This window comes from Impatiens glandulifera, chromosome 6 (genome assembly GCF_907164915.1).
Source record: "Impatiens glandulifera chromosome 6, dImpGla2.1, whole genome shotgun sequence".
NCBI lineage: Eukaryota > Viridiplantae > Streptophyta > Magnoliopsida > Ericales > Balsaminaceae > Impatiens > Impatiens glandulifera.
Genome location: NC_061867.1, coordinates 18,833,022 through 18,845,036, shown reverse-complemented (window position 1 = coordinate 18,845,036; position 12,015 = coordinate 18,833,022).

The following is a 12,015-nucleotide window of genomic DNA, read 5'->3' as shown; positions in this document are numbered from 1 at the left end:
GCAATAGGTGTTGGTGACATCTCTTCCAAAGATGCCCCTTCCTATTACATCGTTGAGGAGCTGATACTCAGCCCTCAGGAGAGACTTAGAGCCATGATCATCAACAGGCTCATCCGACCGGGCAAGGGAGAGGGAGACCTCTGCCTTAATATCGGCCGGAGGGTTGAGGTTTGTGATCCCTTGCTTAGGCAGACCGAAGCACCGAGCGAAGTCCTGCTCGGTGAAGTCGAAAATTATACCCCCAACCTTTGATTGGATGTGGGTATCAAAGTGGGGTGTGCCCCGGAATACCCTGGCGTTATAGTAAAATTCCAAGACGGATTCAGGGTAGATAGTTTGCTTGTCATCCAGAAAATACTGGAGGCCAGTATCATCCAGTTTCTTGATCATCCGATACACCTCATAGTGTTCGGTACCAGAGCAGGATTCAAAATCGACTTGAAGAATGTTTGGGAATTGAGAGATGGTTAGGTTGCCTTAGTGAGATGATTAGTTGTCTTGTGAATGTTTGAGTGTTGTGGTGAAATTTTGCTTCACTTAAATACTAGTTTAGGGGCTATCCTATTGTCCAGGCATTAAATGGGATGACATGTATTAACTGCAGGATAAGAAATTTTGCATGAAATAGGCAAGTTTGCAGTCTAGGTGTCGGTCATAGGCCTGAACCGTGGAAGATATCAAAAGATCTTCACGTCTTTTTAGGCGCGACCATGTTACTTTGAAAGGGTAATGATGTAGAGCAGATATCCTTAACCTCTGATAACTATTCCTCTTCTGTTTGAAATTCAAATAATCTAGGGTAACCTGCTTCCGAACCGGTCAGGTATCAGTTGTTCATCCCGATGCGGTTATTTGGTGCATGCACCAAGTAGCCGGTCGGTCTACTCCATCTGATAGACTGGGCGGTTCTTCCACAGACACCCCGAAGATTCGAAGTTCGACAGCTTAGGAAGTGTTACCGGTTTGTCTGCTTGAACCGGTTTCCCTTTAAGCATCCTTTGGAAGGATTTGGCTAATGTCGGTTAAGCCGAGAGTAAGCCTGAATTGAGAAAACTTAGCTTCCTGCAGCGGCTTCGTGAAGATATCAGCTACTTGTTGATCGGTCGGTACATATTCCAGCCGGATATGCTTCAGCGTGACATGCTCTCGGATGAAATGATGCCTTATGTCGATGTGCTTGGTTCTGGAGTGAAGAACCGGATTGTAGGTGATCGCTATGGCACTCGTGTTGTCACAGAAAATCGGGGACTCTTCGGCTATGATACCGAAGTCCTTCAGCTGCTGTTGGATCCAGAGGAGTTGAGAACAGCAACTTCCGGCCGCCAAGTATTCAGCCTCCGCGGTTGATGTAGCCACCGATGTCTGTTTCTTGCTGTGCCATGACACCAGTCGGTCACCTAGGAACTGACATGTTCCACTGGTGATTTTCCTGTCGATCTTGCACCCTGCATAATCTGCGTCTGAGTAGCTTGTTAGATTAAAGGATGAGTCCTTTGGGTACCACAGACCGACATCGGGAGTGCCTTTCAGATACTTCAGTATCCTCTTTGCGGCTGTGTAATGGGATTGCTTTGGATTTGCTTGAAATCTCCCACAAACACCAACAGCAAACAGGATGTCCGGTCTACTTGCTGTCAGGTACAGTAGGGAACCGATCATGCCCCGGTATGCAATCTGGTCTACCGATTGGCCCTCGTCATCCCTGTCCAGCTTAACTGATGAGCTCATTGGAGTAGCCGCCGAGGAGCAGGTGTCCATACCGAATTTCTTTAGCAGCTCCTTGGTATATTTAGGTTGACTAATGAATGTTCCTTCTTTAAGTTGTTTAACCTGAAGACCTAGGAAGAAACTTAATTCTCCCATCATACTCATTTCAAACTTGTCAGTCATCATTTTTGAGAATTTGTCACAAAGCTTGGGGTCAGTGGAACCGAAAATAATGTCATCTACATAAATCTGAACGAGTAGGATATGTTCCTTCTTTTCAAATTTGAACAATGTCTTATCCACCGAACCGATGGTGAAATCATGCTCTAATAGAAATGCGGTTAGTGTATCATACCAGGCTCTAGGTGCTTGCTTTAGACCGTATAAAGCTTTGTTCAGCCGGTATACATGGTTTGGAAATGCAGCATTTTTAAAACCGGGTAGCTGTTCAACGTACACTTCTTCACGTAGGTCACCGTTCAGAAATGCACTTTTAACATCCATTTGAAAAACCTTGAAGTTTTTGAAAGCAGCAAATGCAAGAAAAATCCTAATGGCTTCAATTCTGGCTACAGGAGCAAATGACTCTTCAAAATCAATGCCTTCTTCCTGTTTGTAACCTTGAGCCACTAATCTGGCTTTGTTCCTCGTGACCAAACCGTCCTCATTGAGTTTGTTTCTGAATACCCATCTTGTTCCTATGACCGATTGATCTTTCGGTCTGGGAACTAAGTACCAGACTTTACTACTCTCGAACTGGTTTAGCTCTTCTTGCATTCCTAAGATCCAATCCGGATCTGACAATGCTTCATCTATTCTTTTCGGTTCAATCTGGGATATGAAAGCTGAGTTAAAATATCCTTCCAGAAGTTGACTCCTAGTTTGAACAGGTTCTGAAGGGTCACCTATAATTTGCTCAGGAGGATGTTTACTGTTTCTTCTGAGATTCAGTTCAGGGGTGTCTACCAAATTACCGGTAACTTGACCAAGGCTAGACATGTCGGTAGGCTGAACGAGATTGTCAGACTGACCGACTTCCTCGGATTGGACCGAAGTGTCAGCTTCCTGTTGTGGAACAGCTTGATCCGGCTGGGTATCAATGATACCCATTTGGTCATGGACAAACCGCCTGAAGACCGGAGTTTCATCTTCACTATCAGAATGAATATCGTTATTTTCCAGTCTGTTGTGTAGATCAAAGCATGAAGCAGTATTGCTTTCAACCGATTCATCGAAAACAACGTGAATTGTTTCCTCCATGGTTGCAGTTCTATTATTATATACTCTATATGCTTTACTTACTGACGAGTATCCTAGCATAATGCCGGTATCGGTCTTTGCATCAAAAGCGGTGAGTTGGGTTTTACCATTTATATGAATATAACACTTATAACCGAAGATCCTGAGGTACTTGAGTTTAGGAACTCTGTTAAAATAAACCTCATATGGTGTTTTGTTGTGAAATCTGTTTATCAAAGACCGGTTTTGTGTATGGCATGCAGTGTTGATAGCCTCAGCCCAAAATTTCTGAGCAATGCCGGAGTCGGCTATCATGGACCGTGCGGCTTCCTTGAGAGTCCGGTTTCTTCTCTCGGCCAGGCCATTTTGTTGAGGAGTCCTAGCACTAGACAACTCGTGTCTAATGTCGGATTCATCAAGATATGCAGTTAATGTACTATTAGTAAATTCGGTACCTCGATCACTTCGAATGCTATTGATACGAGTTGATTTTTCATTTTGCAACCGCTTAAGAAGTGTGATCAGGTTTGATACAGTTTCACGTTTAGATGGTAGAAATATTACCCATGTATATCTAGAATAATCATCAATAACTACCATGGTGTAAAGCATACCTCCTAGGCTAATGACCTGAATTGGTCCAAATAAATCCATGCGAAGAAGATCTAGGCATCGGCTAGATTGAATATTTCCATTACTCTTAAAAGATGACCTAGTTTGTTTACCCATTTGGCATGCTGAACAGACCTTATCCTGGTTAAATACTATATCAGGAATACCTTCAACTAGCTTTTTACCACGAATGTAGTTTAAAGTTTTCATGTTTAGATGGTTTAGTCTCTTGTGCCATAGCCAGGTTTGATCAGTCTTAGCTATCATGCATATAGGATATTCTATCCTTGTTTTCCAGTCTACCTTATAGATGTTACCTATCCTATTTCCGGTTAGTAGTACAATACCTTGAGAGTCCTTAACTAAGCATGCATGTTTAAGGAATTCTACCGTGTATCCGGCATCACACATCTGACTAATACTAAGTAGATTAAAACGTAGGTTTTCAACTAGAAGTACATTATCAATAGTTAGATTACCATGGACAATCTTACCCTTGCCCACAGTTTTACCTTTTGAGTTGTCACCGAAGGTAATTAGAGCACCGGTTACTGATCTGATGTCTATTAGCAAATTGCTATTTCCGGTCATGTGCCTGGAGCAACCGCTGTCCAAGAACCATTCGGAGTTTCCTAGCCGTTTCTTTGGATCCTGCAAAATGTACATATTTACAACTGTTTGGTACCCACATTTACTTGGGTCCACATGCGGTTAGTCCCTTAGGTACCCAAACTTTAATAAACCGGACGGTCTTCTTTGCTATGGTTTTAACTGTTCTTTTGACACTTGGTCTGGTGTATTTTGGTTTTCCTTCAAATGTCCTAAATGGTGATGGTCTTTGATTCGGTGATCTATAGTTTGACCTACGCGGTTTAGGGAAATCTTTCTTATATTTGAGGATTTCTGCTTTTCTTTTCTCAAGGTCAAGCCATGAATCGGTTGGGCCAACGTAATCGTATTTTAGCTTCTCTTCCCTATAATATGCGGTTTCCTCTTCTTCAGCTGTACAGGTGCTCTTAAGAAATTTTATAAAGGGGAGGTTTCCTTTTGTAAGCCTTGCTTTCTCTATGGGTTTTCGGTCTTTAGAGCTATTCCCTGTGTATCCAAGACCACGCTTACAACGAGGATGCCTATAGTGTTTATTCATATTCTTTATTATATCGCTAGATCTCTTATAGGCGGCCATCGTATATTGAAATCGGGCATTCTCTTCCTCAGTTAGTTCTCTAGTCGGTTCACTAGGTTGTTCGGTCTTAAGGTCTAACTCGGTTTCTATAGTATGGGTATCATCAGATTGTATGACCTCCGGTTCGGTTATGATGGGTACCTCTGGTTCTATTGGAATAGGTACTATATGATCGGTTCTAATGTTGAGATGCTTGGGTAGCATGGTTAGTAGGTTCTTATATTCTTCTACCATGTCATTCAATGCATTGTATAACTCATCTTTAGTAAATTCCTCACAGGGAGAGTCAAATACCTGTTCCTCATTTGCCATGAGGCACGTGAGTTCATCGTCACTGTCACTGCGAGCCCATAGACTTCCTCCATCGTCGGCTATCAGTGTTTTCGGTACCTCACTTCCTTCACCGGCTTGTTGGTAATTGTTTCTGTCATTTTGATATTCCGGTTTCTGGGTGTCCCTTCTTGGTTTCCTGCACTCCCACTTAAAATGTCCCATACAGTTACAGTTATAGCATCTTACATTGGATTTATCACCATAGTAGTTGTTTGTCGGTTGGCTCCTTTTCATGAACCTCCCAAACTTCTGTGCAAGCATTGCCATGGCATCCTCAGTGAACTGTTCGGCGGTTCTAATCGGTGCGGGTGCAGGAACCGGTATCGGTGCAGGGGTAGGAGCAGGTGCAGCCGGTTCTGTAGATGTGATTAGTGCTCTGGTTGATGTTGAGGCCGAGACTTCCTCTTCAGTTCTGGATCTCATCTCGAATTCGTATGCCTTTAGATCTTCGAATACGTCGTATAGTTTCATCTTACGTAGGCTCTTTGATTCCCTCATTACCATTGTCTTTATATCCCAGGCACTTGGAAGAGATCTCAAAGCCTTCATAATGACCTCTTTGTTCTCATACTTCTTGCCCAGAGTTGCTAGTTCATCTAACACACCAGTGAACCGGTCACTGTATTCCTTCATAGTTTCTCCTGGTTTCATTTTGATGCTTTCAAACTTCTGTGTGGCCATCATTATTTTGTTCTCCCTTGTTCTTTCATTTCCTTCAAAGATCTGGATGACCGTGTTCCATGTCTCCTTCGCGGTTTTGCAATCTCTAATCTTGCAGTATGTGTTTCTGTGTACGCTGTTGGAGATCCGGTTTCTTGCATGGTTGTCCAGATTGTTCCTTCTCCTATCTTCAGCCGTCCATTCTTTTCTATCTTTATCAATGAATATCGGTCATTCGGTCAGAATGGATTCCATTTCATCATCCAAGGTGACTAGGTGCAGGTGCATGCGTGCCTTCCAGTTGGCAAAGTCATCACCTTCTAGCATTGGAGGCCTATCCTGATACATGTTTGCTTGAGTATTGAAACTAACTGCTCTGATACCAATTGTTAGGATCTAGGTCGCCGCTGGTGGACCGGGGGTTGGACCGGTTAGCGGTTCTTACTCGTAGGGTGGTGGTTAATCCGATTAGAGATTAACACCGGGGTTTCAATACTACACAACCTGTCACAAACCCTTGAACTAGGTTCAAGCGCGGAAGAGGTTTGCTTTCAGGTTGAAGCGGCACGCTTGTATGATAGGCACGGTCGGTTTCGGATGATGAAGGTTTGGAGATGGTGGGTCGGTTTCGGTTATCTGGATATTCGGTATGGTTAGTGTAAAGTCGGTTATATAATGAAGCCGGCAGAAAGTAAATAACACAACAAATTTTATGGATGTTCGGAGATAAAACTCCTACGTCACCCCTTCTTCTCGAAACCGCGAGAAGGATATTCACTAAGGAATACAAGTACAAGCCGATCGAGACTTATTTCCTGCTCGATAATACTCTTACAATTTACACCGAAATTGTAAAACACACTTTAACTTTTAACACTTAGGCTTTCTAAAAACAGCACACTCTTATCACTTGTAGTAAATGCTCTTAGCGCTCGTTATCCCAATGTATGTCCCACATTTATTCTTCTGCAACTGCCTCCTTTTATAGGTGAAATATGCCAACGGTCATATTTCACTGCCTTGAATCTGATTGACTGATCAGAAGTGCAGTGATTCAGTGTTTCAGAGGTTCAGACCTGCGGTCGTCTCCTCAGACCTGATGGTCAATCTCAGACCTGGCATTGTGTCTCAGACCTGGCGGTCTGTTCATTCGGTGTGTAAGACAAACCTGCCGGGTTTGTCTTTTACTTGATATAGGCACTGTCTGTTTGGACAGTTGTCTGTACTTTGAAGATTTCCTTTCTAGCTTATCCCGAAGTAGAAGGATCCGGTAGTACTGTTTTCTACCGCCTACAGTCTTTCCTCAGACTTGCATGGATATGGAAGTATTCAGTCTGTTCCTTTGGTATCATTCTCAACAGATACCCGAATTGTCTTTTTGTACTGGTCGGTCATTTGACTTGGCCGAATGTCTTTTGGTATTGATGTAACCGGACTTCTTCCGGTTATTCTTGTCTTGTGGATGATCGGCTGTTTGATGGTTCCGGTTTTGAACTTTGGCCGATCCTTCCTTTGTGCGGTCACGTTCCGAATACTCTTGATCGGTTTGGTAGCTTGACCGGTTAGGTTTCTTCAGTTGGTTCTCTTGTTCATCCGGTCCGGTTCCTTGTTCCTGTAGGAAAAGTTTATTTAAGTTAGGTTTATTTGAACCGGTCTGAATTTATCTAACACTTTCACTGCCTGAACTGTTGCTGAAACCTTTGTGGCTAATGTATCAAAAATCCATAGTATGCCAACAACCATAATCATCGATCGAAACAAGGTATTTTTAAGCACCTTCTGGTGGGAATTCTTGAGGATACAAGGAGTTAAGCAAACTTTCTCCACAGCTTATCCACCCAGACGGATTGCCGAACTGAGATTGTCAATAAATTTCTGGTGACTTATCTACGCTGTATGGCAGACTAAAGTATAAAAGATTGGGTACAATTGTTGCCTTTAGCTGAATAGTGGTACAACACAAATTTCTATACAAAATACAGATAATCCCTTTCGAAGCTTTATACGAATACCCTATCCATACACTAGAGTGGAAGATGTGTATTTGATAAACTTCAACTCCTAAAATTCTATTTAAAAAAGTTTAGAATCATATGAAGCAGTTGCAGGATACAAAGAGAAAAGAGTTCACTTTGAAAGTTAGAAGTTGGGCATTGGTGAAGTTACAGTCATATAGATAGCTTTCGGTTAATATGTTATTTCACAAACTCTCACCAAAGTATTTTGGGCCCTTTCAAGTGTTGGAAATGATTGGGGAAGTTTCCTACAAGATGGAACTTGAGACTGACACCAAGATACACAATGTATTCTATGTTTCGCAATTAAAGATATTTCAAGAGATCCCTACTGCTATTAAAGTAATCCCCAGCTTAGTGCACAACCTAACAGGACCGACAATATTTTGGGTGAACAAGACATGATGGTGCATGGGAAAATGAAAAGATAATTGTTGATCAATTGGGATGGGCCTCAAATAGAAGACCATATTTGGGAAGATGCTGAATTATTAAGCATTCAATGCCCGATGATACTGGTGATGGAGAGGCAAACAAGACCAAAGTCTCTTAATCAAAGTCGACAATCTTTAAATGGGGGAGATAATGTTACGATGAACGAATAGACCCAGCATCCTCCAAGGTCCAAATTAACATTTGGGCTAGATATTATTGCAGAGTTTCTGCTTTTTTCTATTCCATAACAATATTTTAATTTTGTTGCCGGTTATTCACCAAACTGATTTATGTTAAGTCCATAGTAGTTGTGGTAACCGTAGAAATTAAATATTCTAAGGAAATTCAACTGCTATATAATGCTGAACTCACTTCCCCAATGGGGCATGAATGCAATTTTTTTTGTGAAAGTTCTCAATCTCATTTATATTTTTTGATTTGTCTCTTTGTTTTGGACTGTTAGGTTTATACTAGCACTCTTCTCATATTTTTTTATTCTTATTCTTCTATAATCTTGAAATTTTCTTCTCGTAATACTTTCGCTGCACCTTGATCACAAATTTCTCACTAGGTCTTTGAGATCAAGAACTCTTAAACCTCAGTTACATATCATGTATTTTATGCATATTAAACTGAATTACAAAGAAAAATTATTTAATTTTTATAATTTTATTTCTTATAAATTGTAAGAATTATATATATAATTTATGTAATGTTAAGAATATCTAGTTATTGAGTTGTAATAGGTCAAATCAAAAAGTTTAATATAATTTTATATATTCTTATAAAGTTAAAGGATTATGGTATAAATTAGACTTATATAAATAGGAAACACATTTCTAATAGTCTATTATTGTGAATACATTCTGAATTCTTAATTCATCTTTGGTTAATATCAAAAACGGTAATAATTTTTCAATTAATCAGATTTCATGGTATTAGAGAGGGATCTTCATGAAGATCAAGAAAATATTCAAGCGGTAAGTGATACATCTAGTATTTTATCCTCATCGTCGGATTCGTCATCAAAAAAATCCAATAGGTACTTTTCGCTCGATTCACCAGATAGAAAAATGACTGGAAAGAAGAGACGCGATAATGATCTATTTGTGATTCGTAACTTAGACAATACAAGAGCGATTATCTGCACAATAGTGTTCAACGGATCGAACTACATCGGATAGAGTAGCGGTCTTCGGTTAGTCCTTGAAGCCAAATCGAAGCTAGGGTTTATTGATGGTTCACTTGTCGTGCCAAAAGAAGCAGACGACTTCGATAGATGGAGAAATATTGATTGCTTGGTAAGATCGTGGATCTTGAATATGGTTTCAGAAGAAATCAAAACAAATTATTCTTTCACAACCACAACAAGAGATTTATGGATTGATATCAAAAGATAGGTATCAAGAAAGTAATGGCCCATAAGTTTTCCATATTCAGAAAGTTATAAGAAATCTTCGATAGTGTACACTTTCTATTGAGAAGTATTATTCGAAAATCAAAAAATTATGGGTTGAACATTTAGTACTACAACCTTTACCATGCTGTGATTTCGATCCAAGAACACTATGTTTTTGTAGGATGACGAAATTGGTAATGCAATTAGATTCTACTAACAAGTTAACACAATTTTTACTGGGATTGAATGAATATTATGATAACGTAAGACAACAATCTTTATAATGGATCATAAACCTAGTCTAAACAGGGCTTATGCAATGATACAAAGTATTGAAAGACAGATTGAGGTTCATTGATGAATGATCAAACATATAGTTTTGCTATGCGAGTAAGAGATTAAGATTATTCTGAACGACTAAAATGGAAAAGGAATGATTAAAATACAAAAGGAAAGGGAGGATACAACAAAGAGAAAAATGTCAAAGAAAATGGGTCATCAATATTGTATTGCACACATTGCAAAACTGAAGGCCACATTCAAGAAGGGTGTTTTCAACTCATAGGATACCCTGATTGGTGGAGAGGAAATCGTAATTCAAAAGCTAAAGTTTTTGTTAACGTAGCTAATACTCTATTCTATTTTGGTGAAGAACAACTAGAGAGCTCCATTCTATTTTGATAAAATCAGCAGCTCTGAAATTACTACTGTTAAAGAAGTCACAAAGGACTTCTTGGAGATAGAAAAGGAAAAGACAAAGGAAAAGAGAACTACTATGATTGTATGTATCCTACTAGTAATTTCACTAATGCATGCAGTTTAAATGTATATAATATGTATAAAGATAAATCTATTTGGATTATAGATAGTGGCCCTAATTGCCACATTTACACAAACATAAACTACATGACTGAAATTAGAAAAGTTACTAGCATTTTTTATGTTTACCTGATGGAACAAATATAAATGTCAAATTTATAAGAAATGTTAGACTGTCAGATAAACTGAAATTGTATGATGTTATGTTTGTAAAAGATTTTATATATAATCTAATTTTAGTGTCTAAACTTGTAAAAATAAATAATATTAGTTGACAATTTTCTTCTACTGGTTGTTTATTGCAGGAAGTTAAAAATTCCACCATCATAGGCAAAAGAGATTTTAGACAGAACCTCTACATACTAGATAAAAATTTAGTCAATAATGTGTGTAATACATCTAATGATTTCATGTTATTAAATAGAAGACTTGGACATATTTCTGATGTTACACTTAAACATGCTTTTTGCTTGAATAAAGAAGAAAACTTTTATTGTGATATATGTCCAATTTCAAAATATAAATAACTACCTTTGAATTTTAGTTTATCAAAAACGGATAAATATTTTGATTTAATTCATATGGATATTTGGGGACCTGATAAATAAGTATCACTGATTGATTGTCAATATATGTTTACTATTGTTGATGATTTTAGTAGATATACTTAGATATACATGATTAAATCAAAAAGTTATATTTTTCAAATATTCATTGATTTTCATGCTAGGATTAAAAGACAATTCCAGTTATCAATTAAAATGGTTAGAACTCATAATGGTAGTGAATTTTTAAGTCATCAATGATAAATAAATTTTAAAATCAATGGTATTTTGCATCAAAGGTCTTGCCCTTATACCCTCACAATAAAATAAGGTTGTTGAACGTAAACACTAACATTTACTATATGTTGAACGATCTTTGATGTTTCAAGCCAAAATTCCTTTATTTTTTTTGGTCTTTTTCAATTTTTATGGCAACACATATAATAAATAGAACAACTTCACATAATTTAAACTGGAAAAGTTCGTTTTATAAATTGTAAAAAGAAAACTAAATTTAAATAATATGAGAGTTTTTGGTTATTTATGTTTCGTCAAAAATAATATTTCTCAAAAATCAAAATTTGAACCGAGAGCAAGAAAATGCATTTTAATTGGGTATATTTTAGAACAAAAAGATTTTAGAGTTTTTGATATCGCAAATTAAGTCATTTTTGTTTCGAGGATATAGTTTTTCATGAAAATATTTTTCCATATCAAAAGAAAAAAGGGCTGAAAAATAAAAAAAAAAGTTTTTGTATAAGAAATTTTTTTTTTTCTATTTCAGTGGAAGAATAAGAAATATTGGAGTCTAGTGATACATAAATGACAGACAATCATGATGATCATATGATTAGCCCTAATGATGATTAAAATACTTTCATGATGAACTAGATAAAAACAATTAAAAATATCATTTGTAAACAGAGCAAAGAAAAAGTAATAGAGAAAAAAAAACCTGCCTAGTTTGACAATTATATTATTAACTCTAACATTGATTCAAATAATGGTAAGGGATACACATCCAATACATTCCCTTACTTCACAAATTGTAAGGACAATGAACAT